The sequence below is a fragment of the Lampetra planeri genome, chromosome 6 (assembly GCF_965212315.1).
Source record: "Lampetra planeri chromosome 6, kcLamPlan1.2.h2, whole genome shotgun sequence".
Taxonomy (NCBI): Eukaryota; Metazoa; Chordata; class Hyperoartia; order Petromyzontiformes; family Petromyzontidae; genus Lampetra; species Lampetra planeri.
Genome location: NC_136112.1, coordinates 8,681,243 through 8,690,598, shown reverse-complemented (window position 1 = coordinate 8,690,598; position 9,356 = coordinate 8,681,243).

Sequence of the window (9,356 nt, the reverse complement as noted above, 5' to 3'; positions counted from 1 at the left end):
GTACAAAAAGATCAACACAGACACAACCACATTAATTCTAGATTTGAAGCTTTCGTGACTACAAGGATTCATATTGTTAGGTTTTTTGGTAAAGTCACGTAGGTAAAACATTAAAAGTAATGAAAGTAAAATAAAATAAAAATCACGACGTTTCGGAGGCAACACAAGTCTCCGTCATCAGGTGGGACCGTCACAGCCAGATTTGCTGCATCAAGTGGTGCAGCAAATCTGGCTGTGACGGTCCCACCTGATGACGGAGACTTGTGTTGCCTCCGAAACGTCGTGATTTTTATTTTATTTTACTTTCATTACTTTTAATGTTTTACCTACGTGACTTTACCGAAAAAAACCTAAGAATACACAACCACATCTTGTGGCCGGTTGCACAAAACACCTTCAGCGAAAACCTCCCTTAATTGACACCGATTTACACGGGAGTTAAGGAAATGTTGTACTCAAGTCAATTGATACATCTGACCTCTGACCTTAGCTCCCAATGGTCGTGCCTATATCGAGTTTCAACTGAATCGCATTTGGATAACCTCACTTGAAAAAAAGTAAATATGGGATCTTGCGCATTGCCCACAGCTTCCTTAGTGGATAAACGTAACTCATAACCCCATATGCCCCCAAAAACAATTCAGTTAATAACACGTCGTCGGACATACACCGTTACCGTTAAAGGGTCGTGAACTATGTTAATGCTACTCGTGGGAAAACAGTATTTCCGTGCAATTTTTCTACATAACGCTCATATTTCTAAGTGATTTGAAACAACAACAACAACAACAACAAAAACAACTACGTTACCTGTTCAAGGTCTACTCCGGAGACAAGACACAATGCATTGTGGGTTTTTATTTTATTTTATACATTTGCAATTCCAATATATGACTTCAAAGCATCGGCTCGAACAATTTAGTTGCTTTCGCAAAGAAGTAAATACTGTATTAAAGTTACTGTCGTCAACGTTGGTCGGAAAGCTAGCAACCGCAAAAAAAAGAATGCGATTTTGAAACTTGCTTAAAATAGTTTTTTTTGAAGGTGGGCAGAGGCATGCAGAGTAAGTACACAGACAGTGGTTATTTAAGGGGGGCGGGGAGGGGTCGGCGACGTAGTGGTTAGCGCGCTGCAATATAAACCCGGCGACCTGAGTTAGATTCCCAACCACGGTAAGCATCGTTGGCGAATGATAATCTGAACCGGTCCTGCGCACCTCCCCCCAACCACTGTGCCAACCTGCTGTGACCAGCGTGGTGAAGTATGGTCAAATAAACTCCCATGACCAACACGGCCTAGGGGGGAGGCCTTCGCCTAGCAGTGAGTTGTTGGATGAACTTTCCATGACATGCTATGAGACCTCCTTTACCAGTGGCAAAATATAGTAGCAGGTTTTTACCCTTTAAACCGGTACAAAACTGACACCTTTATACAAGGCATCATGTTTGCAATAACCACAACACAAGCAGTCAAAATGCAAACAAAAAGAAACAACTCTGATAAAGGACAGTGCATATCATTACCATTATCAGAGTTGTTTCTTTTTGTTTGCATTTTGACTGCTTGTGTTGTGGTTATTGCAAACATGATGCCTTGTATAAAGGTGTCAGTTTTGTACCAGTTTAAAAGGTAAAAACCTACTACTATATTTCCATGACATGATATAATGTATGAATCTGACTTAGAAATGTCAGCTGGTGCATATATGCATTGCAATATATGTATATGGTACGTATAAACAATTCCAAGAAAGAAAATGTAATCAAGAATACTCATGGAACAGCTTCTCATATCTCAACACTGAGGCCTTACAAATAAGCCATTTAAAAAACCATCAGTAAATCGGACTTGCTAAAACATGGCTTTCCCAAACTTCCAAATGGACATAAACCGCGTCATTACTTTACGCCAATTCCAATGCGTCCTGCCAACCGATACGAATACCTCATCACGCAGTATGGTAATTTCACGGTGACATGCAAGGCATGATAGGGTGATCGATCCTACGGTCATAACCGTGCCTATCGCCATCGAGAAAATCACCTCTGCGTCGTTCCTGTCTTCAGAATGTGGAATTGGCAGAATCCACGTAGCCAATAAGGAATCAAAGGTTGATCACAAATCATGTCACGTGCTGTATATTTTTTTTGTCTGGGGGGATAGTTTCAGAAACACCGTTAACTGTACGGACAGTTCTCTTTTCAAAGATACATTAAAATAAGTTTATATACAATACACACTGCACGCAAATTCACATGCACGTTTACGACTCATATTCGGCCATCGTTCCGTGAAAAATAATACCCACAAAAGCCCCTTTCTAGGAACTTCTCTCAGCATCGGGAGCAGATCCAGGGTCTGTGGTGGAGAAATTCAAGGGAAACGGTTTTTCAGAATCATAAATTAACTGCAAGCCACTCAGTCCCCAGAGATAAATCGGCTGGGACATTGTGTGTGTGTGTGACACACAGACACGTAGCTCGGAGCTCGTTGCCAAGCCCCACCAGCTGTTCCTGGATTAGTGGACAATGTGCAGTGTGACTGGTCCGTGTGTGTATGGCGTGTGCACAGCGGTGTTGCCAAATTAGTGATCTTGTCCCGAGATCCAGATGATTTTTTGGAGTTTCTCGACCGATAAAATGTCGTCAAAACGACAAAGCTAGTGATTTTTTTTGGAACAATGACATTGTGCACATTTAGGGGTGATTCCGCTTGTACGTAAGGGGCCTGCATCAGTTTACTGTTCGTAACAGTTGGACAATTGTCGAGTGACATGCATTTGATGACTTTGGAATGTCGATGTAGCGAATTTGAAAAATCATTTGGGGACTTTATTTTGTTTCGATTTAAAGCTTTCGTGACTGCAGGGATTCATCTTCTTGGTTCTTTCGGTAAAGTCACGTAGAAGGGAAATAATAAAATAATAAAAATAAAACATAATAAAATACAATTCTCACGAGGTTTCGGCCACAACGCAAGCAGTCGTCATCAGGTGAAGAACAGGTCTGTCGGAAAGACAGCGTCTGTATTATGTTCTTTTATTATGTTTTATTTTTATTATTTTATTATTTCCCTTCTACGTGACTTTACCGAAAGAACCAAGAAGATGACTTTATTTTGCTTAACCGGGTGAGCACTCGAGGGACAAGGATGGATCTCATTTGCAAGCGTGACCAGGGCGGCTTTCCGCTTCCAGGAGCTGACAACTCTGGTGAGCGGCGACCAGTCATCGCTAAGACCAGGTCGCTCATGTGGTGCGGCGGTCTGGAACGTGGCGATTTGCAGACCGTGAGGACCGTGGGGGGGTCGAGATGTCAGGGCTACAAAGTTGTGCGCAAGTCGGGGAAACATTCCCCCACCCCTTTTTCGATTTAAAGCTTTCGTGACTGCAGGGATTCATCTTCTTGGTTCTTTCGGTAAAGTCACGTAGAATGGAAACAATAAAAATAATAAAATAAAACATAATAAAATAATTCTCACGACGTTTCGGCCACAACGCAAGCAGCCGTCATCAGGTGAAGACCAGGTCTGTCGGGGAGACTCGGTATTATCAGACAGCGTCTCCCCGACAGACCTGGTCTTCACCTAATGACGGCTGCTTGCGTTGTGGCCGAAACGTCGTGAGAATTATTTTATTATGTTTTATTTTATTATTTTTATTGTTTCCATTCTACGTGACTTTACCGAAATAACCAAGAAGATGATTCCCCCGCCCCTGTTGTACATCGTGGAGACGAGAGTAGCGAGCGATACTCGCTCAGGCTGTCCGTCCGTCTGTACGTCTTGTTTGTCCTGCTGTCGGGTTAGAGCGGGTCACGCGACCCAGACACAGCCGGTGGATCTGCCCCAGCTCATCATGTCCACGTCGCAGCGTCCTTACGCGATTAGGCAACGGATATGATACAGTGGTCATTTCTTTTTTTTTTGCATTCATGCATTTATAACGTGACGCGTCTCGAGCATAGCGCGGGCAGTGACACAGCGCGGCCGATTTGTACCCCTGTAAAGCTACACATTATTGCAGATACAGCTGCACGTGTACGCACGTTCGTGCACGCCGCCGGTTCTCGAGTTCAAATATTTATATATATATAGGCTATCATACAGTAAGTATATACGTGATCCCTACCGGATTATACACACACAAAAAAAGGTGTCAATACTGTGAGTTGGCAATTGTGTGCAACAATGCAGGCGGGCTTGAGCACGTCTGCCCCAACGCTGGGTCAGGATTTTCACCACCAGCTCGCGCTGGGATATTCTCGTTTTGCGAGCTGTTGAGCATCCACGCGTCACAGCAGGATATGGCCTCTAAGTAGGATTGCATATTTTGTACGGGTTGGAAACACGGACACCAGTGATAATACCGAGTGAACCCTGAATGTGAACAACGGAGAAGCCAGTTTAACGCGTAAGCTTTCGCGACCAATATCATCCATAATAGAGGGGGGGGGGGGTTGGGGGGGGTTAGATCGCGTAAATAATATATAAACGTCGTACTCCGATTGTAAATGTTGTGGCTTTGCTCTCCAACACACCGGTTAGTGCTGTACTAGTGGCACGTCCCGTTTACGTGCCAACCCCTTACTAGTTGGCCGTGTCGGGTGGTGGTGGGCTTTAACGACACAGCATTTATATATTTACGCTATCTTACCCTCCCCCCACCCCCCCAAAAAAAACCTCTACAACGGAGAAGCCGACGGTTGGTGCAGTGGCGGAGCGTGGTTGGTTGGCATGGGCCCTGGCGCAAGGAATGAAATGGGGCACTCATCCTGTCCAACATCTCTCCCTTTCCTAGCTACAGGCAACCTGTTACCTCCCGCCCCCCTCACCTAACCGCCACCCTGCCTCTCCATCTGAGCCGTGGGCCCTGACGCAGTTGCATCGCCTGCACACTCGACAGACACGCCACCGGGTAGGTGCGTGAAGCGACGTGGGTATTTTACGAGGTCTGGTGGGGTTTTGCACTCAAGAGGCTCTTTTCACTCAAAACTGTCGCGAGACCACCCGCCCCAGGCTAACAGCCAACAACTCTCTCAGTCCACATCCAGACAACGCTCGCTGTGGACGTTCGAGCGATAGACAGAGGGACAACGTGGTTTAGAGACTACACTACTGTAGACGCAAGTTAAAGACGTCACGTTGACCCTCGAACCGGGGTCATTGGGCTTGGATAGGGCACTTCCCTTCAACGACCCCTGGCCGTTGGTTCAAGACAAATGAACGGAGCCGCGTCCAAAAGAGGCGATGGAATCCGCTCACGTGCAGAATCTCGATGGGTTATTGCATCACAAGACCAATTTCGGATGGAGGCAGCTTCGGGGAGGGTCTTCGTCCAACAGGGGATGATTGATCGTGGCTGAAGATGATGGTGAATGCCAATTAAACCAGATTTCTACAATTCTAGATTTGAAGCTTTCGTAACTGCAAGGATTCATATTCTTGGGTTTTTTTCGGTAAAGTCACGTAGGTAAAAAATAAAATAAAAATCACGACGTTTCGGAGGCAACACAAGCCTTCGTCTTCAGGTGGAACCATCACAGCACGCTCGCTGTATCAAGTAAATGAGAAATGACAAGAGATCCGACCTTGAATATATACTGGTTGAGGGGGGAGGAGCCAGGGCAGGCCCCTGGATAGGAGTTGTTTTTTATTTTAAGGTTGGTGCGGCTGAAGCTACGGCTAGTCTACATAACAAAGGACTGAGTGCGCCTTTTGGCGTCATCTGGTCCAACACCATGTGAGACTAGGCTCTAAAGAAAGCTGTCTCGGGTGTGGACCAATCAACTTCAAAGACAGTGCACATTATCAGAGTTGTGTTTTTGTTTGCATTATGACTGCAGGTATTGTGGTCTATGCAAACATGACTCCTTGTAAAAAAAGGTGTCAGTTTTGTTGCCAGATAGAAGGGTAAAAAACCAATTATCAAAGGACTGAGCCCTTGTTATTTTTATTTTATTTTTATTCTTTACCTACGTGACTTTACCGAAAAAACCCAAGCATATAGATTTCTACAACTTTGCCCGAGCAGCGCAATGAGAATCCAGATCAGCTGCATCGCTCGACCTTGCAGACTCGCTGCTATTTCAGACAGAATCGCGACGAAGCAGATCGCCACTTTTACCAAACGCAATCGATGCAACAAGATTCCCAAATGTAGTCCAAGTCGTGCTGTTGTTACGCAATATTTTCTGGTTTAATACGCCAGTGATGTCGACCTTACTATAGATTTGATTTGGCTTCAACCAGATATTGGCTTAAACCGGTTCGGGGCTGGTCAGCGGGCATTGCAATGGTCAGCATGCAGCACCATGAACCCGGCCACCTGAGTTTGTTGTCAGGCCACGGCTAACATCAGTGGGGAGCGATATCTGACGCGGTCTTGGGCACCCCCACTCCCCAACCCTTCACCCCCTTCCTAAATCCGCGAAGTATGGCAAAGTAATGTTCAAACCAACCCCCCCCCCCCCCTTTTACCGACACGACATGGGGTCTTTCATCCAGCAGTGTATCGACAAAGGGTTGTCCATTACCAGCACTGACACCAAAATTGTTCCTTTTAACCCCTTTGATCGGCAAGCTTCTGGGTCACAATTCGATTCGAGGATCATTTGCGTTCCGCCTCCTTTGTTTAACGTCGCATTTGTATTCTTCCTCGGTTTGTCTCGCCCCTTTAGCTCCATCACGGCCTACGCGCCACGCTCAGCATGTCGACGTGCGTGCATTGCAAACGGATGCACGATCACGCGTGCAAGAATCGACGCTAATCCGGGGAGCAGTTGCATACCCCGTAGAACGCCACCTCCGCGGAATTCCACGAGAAGTTAACCCAAGCCCGCATGTCCGCAGCACAGGCTCGCGAAAGTCAATTGCATCGTCGTTCACTCGTGGCGAAGGCTTTCTGGTGTGTCAAGATGTGTATCCACCGCGTACAGCTCGCACGCAATGATACACTTGGCGCGCATGAGCTCTGGTCCAAAAGCGTGGCTTGGAATGCGTCACCAAGCACGTAAACATTGAGCCGAATGTGCGGCACTGGTTAATTATGCACAACAGTATGAATATTGCGTTTAAATTTCGATTTAAAGCTTTCGTGACTGCAGGGATTCATCTCCTTGGTTCTTTCGGTAAAGTCACGTGACTTTGCCGAAAGAACCAAGAATATTGCGTTTATTTATTTTTACAATGGCTGTGGAGCTGCGCGGAGGGGCAGCAGAGGGCAGTGTGGTAAAAATGCAGTTGTACAGCAGTATCTATGGTCCCAGGTCCGCTCACCCGCCCTCACCAACCCGCACTGACCGGTGTGGTGAAGTATGGTGAAAAATAACCCCCGCGACCCGCATAGCGCTGGGGAGATCATCATCATCATCATCATCCAGCAGTAGATTGACAAAAGGTCTACGGCACGTGCGTATCATGCAGTGACGATCACGACGACACAACTGCGATGTTTTGTTAAGGGTCCTCTTTGTTAGCGATGCTTGCACGTGAACGGACTGTCGCCTGCTTATGAACAAAGGCGAAAGGTCGCTGTGGTTGGTAACAGCACTGTTGCATGGCTCTGGGAGGTGCGGAATGGACTAATGTCGTGGCAACTTAATAATAAATCACCTTCCGAAAGTTAGGGTGAGTATTTGCATATATTAGGGCGTTTAAATGTCACAGCAACTGAAATGTGGCCGGTGGTTGTTGTCATCGTCGACCGGTGTAAAACGCATCCGCACAAGAGACAACAACGTTCAAGAAACGCGCGATGTTTCTTCTGTAGCCTGTCCCACCCTGTCTCTCTCCTGTCGGTGATCGTAACCAGACAACAGTCTGGCTTAAAACAACAGCAACAACAACATTCGGAGTACGATTGATGTTCAGTTGCGTTGTGTTCTGGAGCCCCCCCCCCTCTCCTCCCTCCCTCTCGTTTTGATCACAGGGTAGGAGGAGTGAAGAGACAGGACCGGTCGCTGGGGGTAGCTTCGCTCACATTCACAACGTCGCTCGCAAAGAAAGAACATCGTCGGGCTCGCCAGCCTCGACGTCAACACTGAACGCTGCGAATCACCCAGCCACACGCGCAAGACGCAACTCAGAGCGCATGGGCTCCACATCTTATCCCGAGCAATGCCCCCTTCCATCGTCTCGCCACGAGGTGTACACGGCACCGACTTGTCAGTGGGGCACATGGTCTGCCAGTAAGTGGGGGAAGTTCTCACCCATAGTTCTCCACTCCCGCCCAACGCCGATTGTTTTAGAAGCCGTGGAAATATCCTTTGGTTCTTTCGGTAAAGTCACGCATAAAGAAAAATAATAAATAAAATAATAGCATACAACGACGTTTCGATTGTAACACAAGCAATCATCAGGTATTTCTTTTATACCCGCATAGCGCTGGGGAGATATAAAAGAAATACCTGATGATTGCTTGTGTTGCAATCGAAACGTCGTAGTATGCTATTATTTAATTTATTATTTTTCTTTATACGTGACTTTATACCTGATGATGATTGCTTGTGTTGCAATTCAAACGGCGTAGTATGCTATTATTTAATTTATTAGTCTATTCTTTATACGTGACTTTACCGAAAGAACCAAAGAATAATTCCTGCAGTCACGAAAGCTCCAAAATTAAGATTAAGCCGTGGCAAGCCGACGCAAACGCCCTTCGGTCGTGTTCGCAGAACGCGCTCACCGTCCCCTCTGATGCACGGACAGCGAAACCTCGATTCCACGTGTGTCACGGGAGAAGCCAAATCAAATGTAACGTGAGGGTAAATGTTCAGCTGGGGAAGGTCGACAGCGATCGTTGTCATTGGAGAGTGTGGACATTTGTCCAACATTTTATGTTTTGGTTAAGAATGCATGGATAGAGCCTCACGTGCAAAGCAACATTTGGGAGCGTTTGATGCGGCGGAACAAACAATTCACGGGAAACACACGAAAGCAATTGGAGACACGGCTCGTGGAGGTGGATTTATCAATTCGCTTCGACGGGCGTTCAGACGCGGGTGGAGGAAGGGAAAACATTTTGGCTGCGATGATGATGATGACGATGACCGTCAACACAATTGTAAAATATTCATCCATTCTATCCTCACAAGCCCCGCCCGCAGCTCAATGTGAAAATCCCAACGGACAGAATTGCTGACGGATCACGACACACGCGCAAGACAATCGCGCCGCACTAACACCACCGACTCGACGTGTCCCTCCTTTGTCTCCACGCACGCGAGAAACTCGTAAGGGGTTGCCACCTCTCCTTGTTTTTTTCCGGGATAGTTCTCTTTTTTGGGGGGGGGGGGGGGTGGGGTGGGGGTCCCTGTCTTGGGAAATATTGTCAAGTCTTGTCGGGGACATTAGAGTCC